Source organism: Pinus tabuliformis, chromosome 2_2 (genome assembly GCF_031772625.1).
Source record: "Pinus tabuliformis cultivar Carrire ecotype Pingquan chromosome 2_2, CPIR1, whole genome shotgun sequence".
Taxonomy (NCBI): Eukaryota; Viridiplantae; Streptophyta; class Pinopsida; order Pinales; family Pinaceae; genus Pinus; species Pinus tabuliformis.
The window spans coordinates 1,170,668,003-1,170,681,470 of NC_142300.1; positions in this window are offsets into that span (position 1 = coordinate 1,170,668,003).

Here is a 13,468-nt window from a genome sequence, read left to right on the forward strand (position 1 = left end):
GGTTGTCATAGTCATTTTCTTTTCGGGAATAAAGAGAGGAAGGATGAATTCTCACTCTTCTCCTATGCGGGTTTTAACTATAGTTCTAAAGTTTTGTAAACACCCTTGTACCTTCAAATTTGTGTGAACTGGCACGCATTTCTGTAATGAGTAGTAATTTTGATTGTAAGTTGTATGATTGTTAAATGGATTGATCTTCAAACGAGCCCTACGAATTGATTTTTATTTTGAATTTTTATTAATTCATAATTTATTCCTGCACACCTGATAATTTTGATACTGACCCTTTTTTCTTAAAATCCTATAACTTAAGAATTGATTTATATTATGGAATTGAACCCTTGTGGCTTTAGTCGTTGTGTGTGCTAGACCATTTGCCTTTTGAATTTTTGTTGCATCAGCTTCAAAATCCATAGGGCAATGTGTCACTGTGTCCTGGAGTACCCTTTTTTGGAATACTATCAAACTTACTATTTGACTCGTTTTCTTTTCTTCTTTCATTGGAAAATTTGTAATAGTATTGCAAACCCCGATGAAGAAAGGAAAATGAAATCATTCATTATGTCAAGGAGCAAGTCAAGGACATGAAAATTGATTTTGGAAAAGAACGTTGCCAAATCATTTAATAGCGCTGCAAGCATTGAAGTTTTGGACAATGTGTTGCTAAATGATTTTGTAGTGACTTGCCAAAGAAAAAAATTAGAAGAGAATGCACTCGGGAAAAATAAATAAATAAATAAAATAAAATAATATATATATATATATATATATATATATATATATATATATATATATATATATATATATATATATATATATATCCTTTTAGCCTGCCCATTGCACCAAAATGCATGTGAATTAAAACAAAGAAACTATGAAATGCATATAAACAGAGGAAAAACAAAGCATAAACAAAGCAAGAAAATGTGATTCAAGTTGAAAGACATTGGAACAAAATAACAAACCATTAAAAGCATAAAAATAAGATGTACTTACTAGTTTGAATCCTCTATATATTTATTTTTTGGCTGACGACTTCATAGACTTTAATCTCTATATTTTTCTTCTTCATACTTTTCTACAACTCTACTTCATAACAAGCTTCACTACTCTTCGTGTGATGTTAAATTGACTAATGGGTTTTAGAGGTCTTTGCAAAGTGTTAGATGATTAATGTATTATGCAATTTCACTTCTTCTCCACACTAAATTTTCTACCATGAATACCAAACGTGCCCCTCTACAATCAAGGGAATATCTTAATTGTTGAGGGTGTGTTAATACTATTGCAAATCAACAATGGAATTTGATCATCAATGTTCTTAAATTTTTAGAATACAAAACTTTTTAATTAACTGTAGATGTGTGCTCCCAAAATTCAAGTGAAATGTGGTTTACACTCTTCAAGTTTTCTTTAATTATATTTTGGTTTTATTTAATGTTTGGATCGAACTTTACACTTTCTGAAAAAGGGATTTGATCATTAATGTTCTTATATTTTAATTAAACTTTTATTTGAAACAAGTCCAATAACCATATTTTTTTATTAAGAACATATATAGTCTCGAATAAATATATCATTTTCTACTAATTTATTTCTAAGACATATAAAACACAAAACATATATTACAGTCGAATAATTTTATCACATAAATGGTCATGCACTTGTGTGAGGCTACTTTGCCTTTTTTTCAAATAAACATATTTACTTATTTTGCTTGTCACCAATAACTACACACCTAAATAGTCTTTTCAAATATTTCAACCAACCAAAAAATTAAAATTTCATTTCTCAAAATTAATTATTTTATTTACAATACGCACATAATGTTATAATAGTACAAATTTTGACCGAAACTTGATTTTTATACTCTATGACTAATAAAAGAAACAATCGCAACTAAAAACTTGAAAAATTATTCAACATGAGAAGTAAATAACTAAAAGCATTACAAAAATATGTAAATCACAACATTTTTTACTGGTTAAAAGAATCATTAAATAAAATAAATCAGATATCACCATCAAAAACATCTATGATTGAACGTAGGTTCCATACATCATAGCTTGCTTACTCTACTCCATTGAGATTCACAAAATAAAGAAATAAGGTTCTACCACCCATTCATGAGCTTACTCTTAGAAACCTTTCTCTTCTCCATTGAGATTGACAAAATAATGAAATAAGGTTCTACCACCTATTCATGAGCCGCTAAACTAAGACCTCAAGTTATCTTTGGGATCCTCCTGCGATCGTCTTGTTAGTCCCTGCCAACAGGCGACGGGACTATAGTAATGGGTAATGGTTCGATAGCATTAATCCTTATCACATCTAACCTAAAGTTCTTAACCGGTTAGCTTATTGCAGCGTATAAAAATTCCGTATTAATTTATTAGGACGAATAGAATTAAACTTGGATAATTGCTTGTATGGGTCGTTCATATTTCGAAACTGGGAACTAATGCTAGCATTAGTTAACTGGTATTAAATTCTTTGGAAAAATACGAGTCACATCGAATCAAGCGTGAACCTTCCCTCCGTCTTTATTTGCGCATTTACGTTTTTAGACGCACCAATATGAATTGGACCTCTGCCTAAAGGACGTTCCCACCAGACTTTCAACCAGGCAAAGTGAGGGCTGGTGTTGCTTTACTTACTTTACTTTTCTGGTGGTGTTTCTTTTCTTCAAGCCTGCTCGTAACAAGGACTTGCTGCCATGCCGATTGTCTTGTTATTCATAAATTCCAATTTTTCCTAGCTATCCCAAGTTAAGAATTATTAAATTACTCAAAATTCTTAACAAATGAGTTTGTATGCTCCATATATAGGCTCTATACTTCATAGAAATTGAACATATAAACTTGGTTGACATTATAAACTTGTCCACTTTATTATTAATGCATTTTAATTAATAATTTTTTTGTTTAGGGATAGTTTAGTTTAGGTTAGGTTAGTGTAGATTTTGGATGAGAGAATAATTTATATATATATATGATCACCAAAATTATATGAAAATTAAGTTTAGTTTAAAAAATATTTGAAACAATTTTTGTACCTTATAATTGAATATCACTTTCAACTTTTTTCCATAAAATTTGAACTTCAAACTTGATAAACAATTAAACCCATAGGTTAAACCTAATTGACCAGATCCACTCAATTCACACCATCTCTTGACAAGTTCATGTATTTATGGCGTGATTCTATTGCTTACTATAAGTCCTAAGAATTCTTAGGATAAGTTCAGGGATTTATGGTAGTTACTTTATTATAAGTAGCAAGAATTCTTAGGTCAAATTCAACGAAAATGAAGACAAGGAAGGAAATATTTCAACGTGCTGTAGGGTGGAAAGAATATATTGAGTAACATTGAAGGGTTAACAAAAATCTAATATTCCAAGCATTCATTATGTCATACATGATGACAACAACCAGACGGTGAGGGTACTATAGTGACAAATTTCTGAATATTTTCCTTAGGAAATGTGTCCCATGATTAATGCTATATTGTGAATTGAAGTAGTAGTCGACATGACCCTGTGCCAGATACGACACGGCCAGAGAGTGAATCTTGTTAACTCTAACTATTGGGAAGGAGATAATTCATTGGCAGATCCAACCATAGTTGATAACTATCGCGATGGTGGGACGTACATTCCCCACACAACAAACACTAATTTTGTAACATGTGGCTTCAGCAGAGAGCCATTTTTATAGAGATTGCATCTCTGTTAGATCTGAGACTTTTTGATCCATATTGTAGATAAATGTCTTTCGGAATAATCACATCATTAGGATTTGGTTGACATTTCAAACCAACCAATGTGGCTCATCCTCACGACAAGGTGAAAGAAATCAAACAATCTTCCAGAATGAATAGTAAGGATGCGTCATTGCTCCAAGCTAGTCGTTGAAAACTAGCCATTGGAGCAATGATGCATCCTTACTATTTATTCCGGAAGATTGTTTTTGGCATTATGATACATGTGTTGTCCTTGATGGTAACTCACATAGATGACAGTTCACAGTGCAATAGGGTAACAACAAAGGATTACAAATTAGACTCCAGAGAATGAAGAAGGAGAGGTATATGCTGGTTCATTTTGTCCAAGTAGCGTGTACATGTAGGTCCATAGAACAAAAAGATCGTATATGTATACACACACTTTCACAGAAGAAAAATTGCGTATGGGATGGAAAATCAAGGTTTTGGTCCGAGGTATTTGTTCTGAGGTATTTGGTCTGAGGTATTGGTCCTAAGTGGTTTTGGTGCGCAGTATTGAGAAAGGCTTAAAACTATATAAGGAGGAGAAGATCAAAGGGATAGGTGTGTAAGTAATGAATATCTTATGAAGAGTTAGATCAAAAGAAAATATGCATGTTATGGGTTTATGATGCTTTACATGATCTGAACTAAGGAGGCACCTAAGTGGATGATGATGGATGAGATCTAATGATGGATGAGGATCATAAGACCTGAAATGAATTATCATTATGTGGTATGATCATGGATAGTCTAGATCTGAATGCTAACTCATGTTTTATTCTGTAAATGTTTTGATCTGTGTATGACTGAAGTCTGGAATAATTGTGAAGTTTTAAGTTAGTATTTGCAGATCTATACGCTGGTTCCCTTTGGTAAAAGCATGTATACACGTCGGATCAGCACATCAAAGTAGCGTATACAATATGAAGTATGATGTTTGAAGTTGCACTTTGAAATTAAATTATCTTAAAAAAAATCTTGCAAAATTCCACTTAGAATTTCACTGTCTAAACAGAATTGTGATTATCGCGCCTTTTCAAATTTCTCATATTTAAAGTGTTATTTTCAACGTTTTTACATGTTAAAAACGAAAAGCTGCTTCTAGTTGTTATGTTGTTTCATTTTTATCATATTATGGAGAGTGAGGATGCTATAGAATATGGTAGTAAATAATCATTCTATATTTATAAAATATTTTTAATAATAATTAAGGTAGAGAGTTAAGATTTTCTTGAAAATAGCTATATTTTTTTTAATTTATAATTTATTTTTAAAATATATACTATAATAATAATAATTAAGATAAAATGTTAAAATTTTCTTGAAAATAACTATATTTATTTTACTTTATAATTTAATTTAAAAATATATACAATAATTTAATTATGAAATTTTAAATTTCCTGTAAAATATTCTCAAATATATAATTAAGTTATATATATTTTTTATGATTTATAATTTACTTTATTTTCATGATATATAGGTATATTTTTAAAATAATAATATAAAAATTGGAAACAAAATTATCATTTATCTATTAGTTTTTTAATTAATAATATAATAATTTAACATAAAACTATAATTTTATTAATTTTTATATATCTATATCTATATATTATATTAATTTAGATACTAATATAGCAATCTACATTTTTATTTGTTTATATGCACTCACATTTATTTAAATACTAATATTTGTTTGTTAATACCAATATATGTTAATCTATTTTATTTGTTTATATGCTCTGATATTTATTTAAATATTAATATTTATTGGTTTAAAATGCATTTCAGTTGTCGCTTTCTTTTTTAGGCTTGTCTAAAGAAAGTTGTTGAGATGTCTCTTTGGGGATGCTCATGAAAAGGTATGAATTACCCATTTGAATTTTTTCATCCTTAATTTCAGATCGCCTTGTTCTTGACGCATTCGTAGCATTAGTTGTAGATAAAATTATTTTCTTTTACGATGAAGATTATTCTCCTTTACGGTTATTTTCTATTACGAGATTACATTTATTCTCCCTTATTATCACAAGGTCCTGGTTTAAACCTCATTATTATTATCACAAGGTCCTGGTTTAAACCTCATGGAGAGGGATCCATGATGGAAACCACCACTTTGAGAAGAATAAAATATCATAAGGAGCATCTTCATCCAATTCCAATTCCATCCAAGAACTTAACCTAATTAATTAATTAATTAATTAATTAATTAATTAATATATATATATATATATATATATATATATATATATATATATATATATATTATTAATTTCATAATAATAATTATGAATTTAAAATAAATTTAATTATTTTTAAGTTTTAAACTTTCAAGAAATGAAAAATTTATAAATTTTTATATATATACTGTAAATTTTTATTTCTACACACAATAGTTTATTTGATATATAATTAATTTATTAATATTTTTTAAAATTATATTATTACTTTAAATTTATTTGGATACTATTAATTTAATAATACTAATTATTGTGTCTAGTGATGTGTAGGTGTAATGTAAGAAAATTTGTCAACATTTTTAGTGCTTAATATGTTGAATTTATAGTAATACATTCAATTCATAGTACATAAAGGATTGGTAAACATTTACATGTCGGTTAAAAGTAATATAGAGCATAAATTTTTGTTTCTACACACAATAATTCATAAAATATTTAATTATTTTATTAATATTTTTTAAAATTATATTATTATTTTAAATTTATTTGGATATTATTAATTTAATAATAATAATTATTGCCTAAGAAAGTTTGTCAACATTTTCACTGCTTGATATGTTGAATTTATATTAATATGTTTAATTCATAATACATAAATGATTGGTAAACATTTATATGTTAGTTAAAAGTAATATAGAGCTAGTATGGGGGAGATGTTGTAGTGTCCTTAAAAAGTTAAAGTTCAATTTGTTACACTGTAATTTTGAGATGTTGTATTGTCCTTAAAAAGTTAAAATTCAATTTGTTACATTGTAATTATGCTTTCCTAGTACAGGAGTGATGTGTAGGTGTAATGTAAGAAAGTTTGTCAACAATTTCACTGAATATATATTAATATGTTCAATTCATAATACATATATGATTGGAAAACATTTACATGTGGGGTAAGGGTAATATAGAGTTTAGTATAGGGGAGATGTTGTAGTGTCCTTGAAAAGTTAAAAGAAATAAAAATAATAAAATTCAATTTGTTACATTTAAAATTACGAATAAATTTTTAGTTAAAAGAAAATTATAATATACATATTACATTAAAATATATAACTTATAAGTAGCAACCATAAGTTAATATCTATTTTACCTTATAAAATAAACTAATAATTGTGGAACCATATTTAAATTTAATTAATAAACACATCAAAACTTTAATACTTACAATATAACAATATGTTTAACCATGAATATTCATGTCCACTTTTCCATAGATATTATTAACTTGTAAATAGACTTTCTTACAATACCATGGACCAATAATATGGCTCATCAATACAACATGCCCAAAAACCACCTCCCATTTCACAATCAAAATATTTTATTTGAATTTAATTTTATAACGTTTTTTTTTATTAAATCTAAAAGAAAAAATATATATAATTACTTTTGAGATGTATCTACACCACTATCACATTAGTAGCTATAAACTAGCACAACCATATTTACCAATAAGCCACAACCATATTTACCAATATGGTTGATATACGCAAATAGGCCTATATGAAGCATATATACAATCACATTTTCCAATGTGTTTGATATACGCGGATAGGCTTATATCAACCACATTAATAATTATTATGGGTATTTAAGATTATTAATAACTATATAAATATTAACAACTAGATTATTTATATATATTACTATATAAATATTATATTAATATTATAATAATTATATGAACTCCTAATATATATTAATTAATAAGAAGAATAGCTCATAATAATATTATATTACTTAAATAATCTAATAATATAAAATTATAAAAAAATAATAATAACAATTATATTGTATTATTATTATAATAATAAAACATAATAATAATTTATTATAATATCATAATAATATTATATTATTATATTATTAGGAGTTTATATTATTATTATAATATTTATATAATAATATAAATAAATAAACTGGTTGTTAATAGTATTTATATAGTTATTAGTAATATTTATTATAATATTATAATAATATTATATTATTATAATAATACACAAATATAATAGTTATTATAATAATAATATAATCAATATTTTATAATATATTATTATAATAAGTACAATAAACACCAATTATTTATTATTTGTGATAATTAATAACTATATAGATAATAACAACTATATTCTTATATAATTATATATTTATGATTATTATATTATTATTATTATAATAATATAAACTCCTCTTATTATTATTATTATTATTATTATTATTATTATTATTATTATAAGAGTTTGTATACATAGGGTTAATTATTATCTGTATTTAAGATTATTAATAACTATATAAATATTAACAACCATATATTTGATATATATTACTGTATAAATATTATAATAATATTATAATAATTATATGAACTCCTAATATATATTAATGAATAATAATAATAACTCATAATAATATTAGAGAGGAATAGAAGAATACATAGGAATGAGATGGATCGTTGAATCCATTTGAAGAACGAAGAAATGTGATGAAAAGAGATTTTGGGGGTTAGTCAAAATCCCCTTTCTTTAGAAATATTCTATCCTTGACCTGTGGTTTATGGGTCCACAATTCTATCAGAAGCTTTTAAATATGTGGTTAAGCCTTTACAGTGGAACCACTTAACTATGGGGAGCATTAATCTTTCACTTTTCCTAAGAAAAATATTATAAACATTAAAATAAACATGATCGACCATCATTGATTTACATATTGAAACAATTCCTATCACAATTCCATGTTGGACCGTGGTCGATATTATAATAAACCATGTTTGACTCAGGAATAATAAACCCAAGCAATTGATACTATAAACCCAAGGGATTAATACTAAAACCCTAATGGATTATGAACCTAAGGCAATATTATTAAACAAAAGGGACTAATAATATAAACCCAAGGGAATAATTAACCCAAGGGAATAATTAACCCAAGGGACTCATATAATAAACCCAAAGCAATAATAAACCCAAGGGATTAACACTAAAACCTTAAGGGATTATGAACCCAAGGAATTGTTAATATTAAAAAGCTGAAGAACGAAGAAAACCGATAATTTTATATTATAAACCATTGGGAATTAATAAACCCGAGAGAAAAATATTACAAACCAAAGGGATAAAAATGGCAAGAGATTATGAACCCAAGGGAATAATATTAAACCCAAGTGACTAATATTATAAACCCAACATTCGTAAAATCAAATATAAATATTACTATGTCTAAAATAAACATGATTTATTTTCATGGTGAGACAATCCTTGTCACAATGTGACATTCAACCACAGTTGGCCATGTTTGATATTATAAACCTTGTTGGAATAATAAACCCAAGGGATTGATATTAACACCCAAATGACCAATAAACCCAAGGGATTAATACCAAAACCCCAAGGGATTATGAACCCAATGGAATAATATTAAACCCAAGGGCCTAATATTATAGACCCAACAATCGTCAACCCAAATGTAAATATTACAAAGACCAAAATAAACATGATTTATTTTCATGGTGAGACAATATTTGTCAAAATGAGGCATTCAACCATGAGACTTATATGCTAAACCCAAATATAAATATTACAAACACTAACCCAAATATATATATGCCCACTTAAGTCACTCCTTAACATTGGTTATACCATGGTCTTTACCTATAAACCCTTATATCCACGCTAAATTCATTATAAACCATCTATAATGAACCTACCTATAAAGCATGCATAACATACCTTTTTTGCACTTTTCAAAGCCTCAGCACAATTCTCTAGGCAACAGGTTTTCCCAATAGATCCCCACTATAAATCTGCCCTAAGTGGATCAGATGGTCTACAAAGATTTCGTGTGGGACATAAGCCCAGAGAATACCCACCCGAAATGAGCAGTTTTCTCTCTCCACCTAACTGCTGCGTGTCAAACGATAAGTGGAACCGAGTGAGCTCCACTAATAACCACTTACCACTTCAACTCCACCCAAAATCCCACTTGTAATTTTAAATCCGCCCTTCATACGCTTCGTGGAACCGCCAGAGTTATAAAATGCGATATAAATAATTTCAGGTCTGGATCGCTGTCACAAATCAAAATCGACAATTATATATATATATATATATATATATATATATATATATATATATATATATATATATATATATATAGATATATCTATATATATATATATATATATATATATATATATATATATATATATATAGATATAGATATATATAGATATAGATATAGATATAGATATAGATATAGATATATATATATCTATATCTATATCTATATCTATATCTATATCTATATCTATATCTATATCTATATATATATATATATATGATGATCACAGACCCACCGAGAGATTTAAACATAATATATGTAATATCGGGTCCGGCCATTGCATATTGCAATTGGAAGAATCGAGCATACATAGCTTTGTGGTGCAGCGAACTCGATTTCACTTAGAATTTGACAAGTAACAGCGAGTGAAGTGGGGAAACTGCTTTATCGGGCGGTTAAAACCATGCGTGTTGCCAACCCGAAACCAATGTAAAGCATTGGATCTCCGGGAGGGGATCACCAGTGGAGGATAATGCGAAGGCCGATGAGTGGACCTAATGATATTTATAAATGCAGATGTACAAAATTTGAGATCCTCTTATATGGTTCAAAGTGGAAATTTAATGTATTTCCTTTGTATTTCTATGAAGTGTTGTGCTGAGGGCTTTTATGCAAAAGTGTTATTCAAATTTTCTGATAGTCACATATCGAAGTCGGAGGGGCATAAAGGTATGTATGTGGTAAGACCACAGTAACTGGTGATGAGCGACTGTGATAAAGGTGATTCTCGGGAATTGTGCAAAGACCAAGATTGGCGGAAAAAGGTATGATATATTTGGTTTTATGTGTTATCAATTATAAAGGGTTTATAATGGATTGAAGCGCGATAGAAGGGTTTTATGGTTAAGCTCAATTATAACCCAAAGTTAAAAGAGGGTTTTGCATATGATGTAGAATAAGGATTTAGTAATGGCTTAGAGGGGTTGTATGAGTCCCGATATTAAAGCGAATGAAGGGTAAGGGGTGGTTAAAGTCCCAATAATGAGGGTTTAGACTTTGGGTTAGTCTATTAATATGTTTACACATGAGAGATAATGGAAAGGGCCTTAACCATCACTATTAATGAAGTTTTGACCTGATAGGTCATATCTATTCCTGGGAAAATGGTTTATGCATAGGTTTACATGTATACTATGGGTAAAGCAGGGGTAACCCCACGTCAGATGTTAGACCATGGTAGACCATTAAAAAAACTACATATACAACCATTATTAACTGTGGTTTAAAATGGTTGACCATGGTTGATTTTAATATTGAGACAATATTTCTCAAATCTTGTGATGTTGGATCATGGATATGAATTGCCATGGTTTGATGATGGTTGAATTTTTTTTATTTTCATATTGATACATCTTTGTCACAATGCGACATTGGACAAAGAGACCTATCTGATTAACAAAACCGAGCGATTAATATGAAAAACCCACATTAAAACTTATGATTAATATTAAATCCTAGGAACATAAACCCTAATATTAATAAACCTAAGGGATTAATATTATAAATGAAGGGGATTATAAACTAAAGAGATTAATATTAAACCATAATATTAATGTTATAAACCATTTGTTTAATATTAAACCCTAGGAATACAAACCCTATGATTAATATTAAAACCCTAGGATCAATATTATAAACTAAAGCGATTACTAAAAACATTAAACTAATATTACAAACCTGAGGTATTATAAACTGAAGGGAATAACATTAGACCCAACGATTAATATTTAACCCTAGGAATATAAACCCTAAGATTAATATTATAAAGATTAGGATTAATATTATAAAACCTTAGGATTAATATTATAAACCCTATAACTAATATTATACCCTAGGAATATGGACCCTCAGATCAATAAACCTAAGGGACGTTAGACCATGGTTGATAATGGTTGAGCATGGTTGACGATGGTTGATGATGGTGATTTTGATATTGAGACAATATTTGCGCCAATGTGACGTTGGACCATCATTGAACATTGTTGACCATGGTTGACCATGATTGAGCATGATTTTGAGAGAATCTTTGTCACAATTCGACATTTGACGATGGTTGACCATGGTTTATTTTCATATTGACATAATCTTTGTTATAGTGTGACATTGGACCATGTTTCACCATGAATGACCATGGTTGATGATGATTGACAATGGTTTACCATGGTTGATTTCATATTGAGACAATCTTTGTCACAATGTAACATTGAAACATGGCCGACCATTGTTGACCATGATTATAAACCCAAGGGATTTATGTGATGTTGGACGATGGATGACCATGATCAATTTTCATATTGAGACAATATTTGTCACAATGTGACATTGTACCATGTTTGACCATGGATGACCATGGTTTTCATAATGTGACATTGGACCAAGAGACCATCTTCGTCACAATGTGACCATGGTTGACGATGATTAAGAATGGTTGATTTTCACGTTGAGACAATGGGACGTTGGACCATGGTTGACCACAGTTGACCATGATTGATTTTCATTTGAGAATATTTGTCACAATGCGGCATTAATACTATAAACCCAAGGGATTAATACTAAAACCCCAAGGGATTATGAACCAAAGGGAATACTATTAAACAAAAGGGACTAATAATATAAACCCAAGGGAATAATAAACCCAAGGGATTGATCTAATAAACCCAAAGGAACAATAAACCCAAGGGATTATTATTTATTTTCATGGTGAGACAATCCTTGTCACAATGTGACATTCAAGCATGGTTGGCTATGATTGACAATGGTTTACCATGATCGATATTACAAACCTAAGGAAATAGTAAACCCTAGGGATTAATATCAGAAACCCAAAGGAATAATAAAACGAAGGGATTAATACTAAGACCCCAGGGGATTATGAACCCATGGGAATAATATTAAATCCAAGGGACTAATATTATAAACCCAACGTATATAAACCCTAAGAAAAAGATTATAAACATTAAAATAAAGATGATTGACAATCATTGATTTACATATTGAGACAATTCCTATCACAATTCCATGTTGGCCCATGGTCGACATTATAATAAACCATGTTTGACTCAAGAATAATAAACCTAAGCGATTGATATTATAAACCCAAGGGATTAATACTAAAACCCCAAGGGCTTAAGAACCTAAGGAAATATTATTAAACAAAAGGGACTAATAATATAAACCCAAGGGAATAATGAACTCAAGGGATTGATATAAGAAACCCAAAGGAATAATAAACCCAAGGGATTAACACAAAAACCTCAAGGTATTATGAACCTAAGGAATTATTAATATTAAAAAGTTGAAGAATGAAGAAAACCAATAATTTGATATTATAAACCATTGGGAATTAATAAAC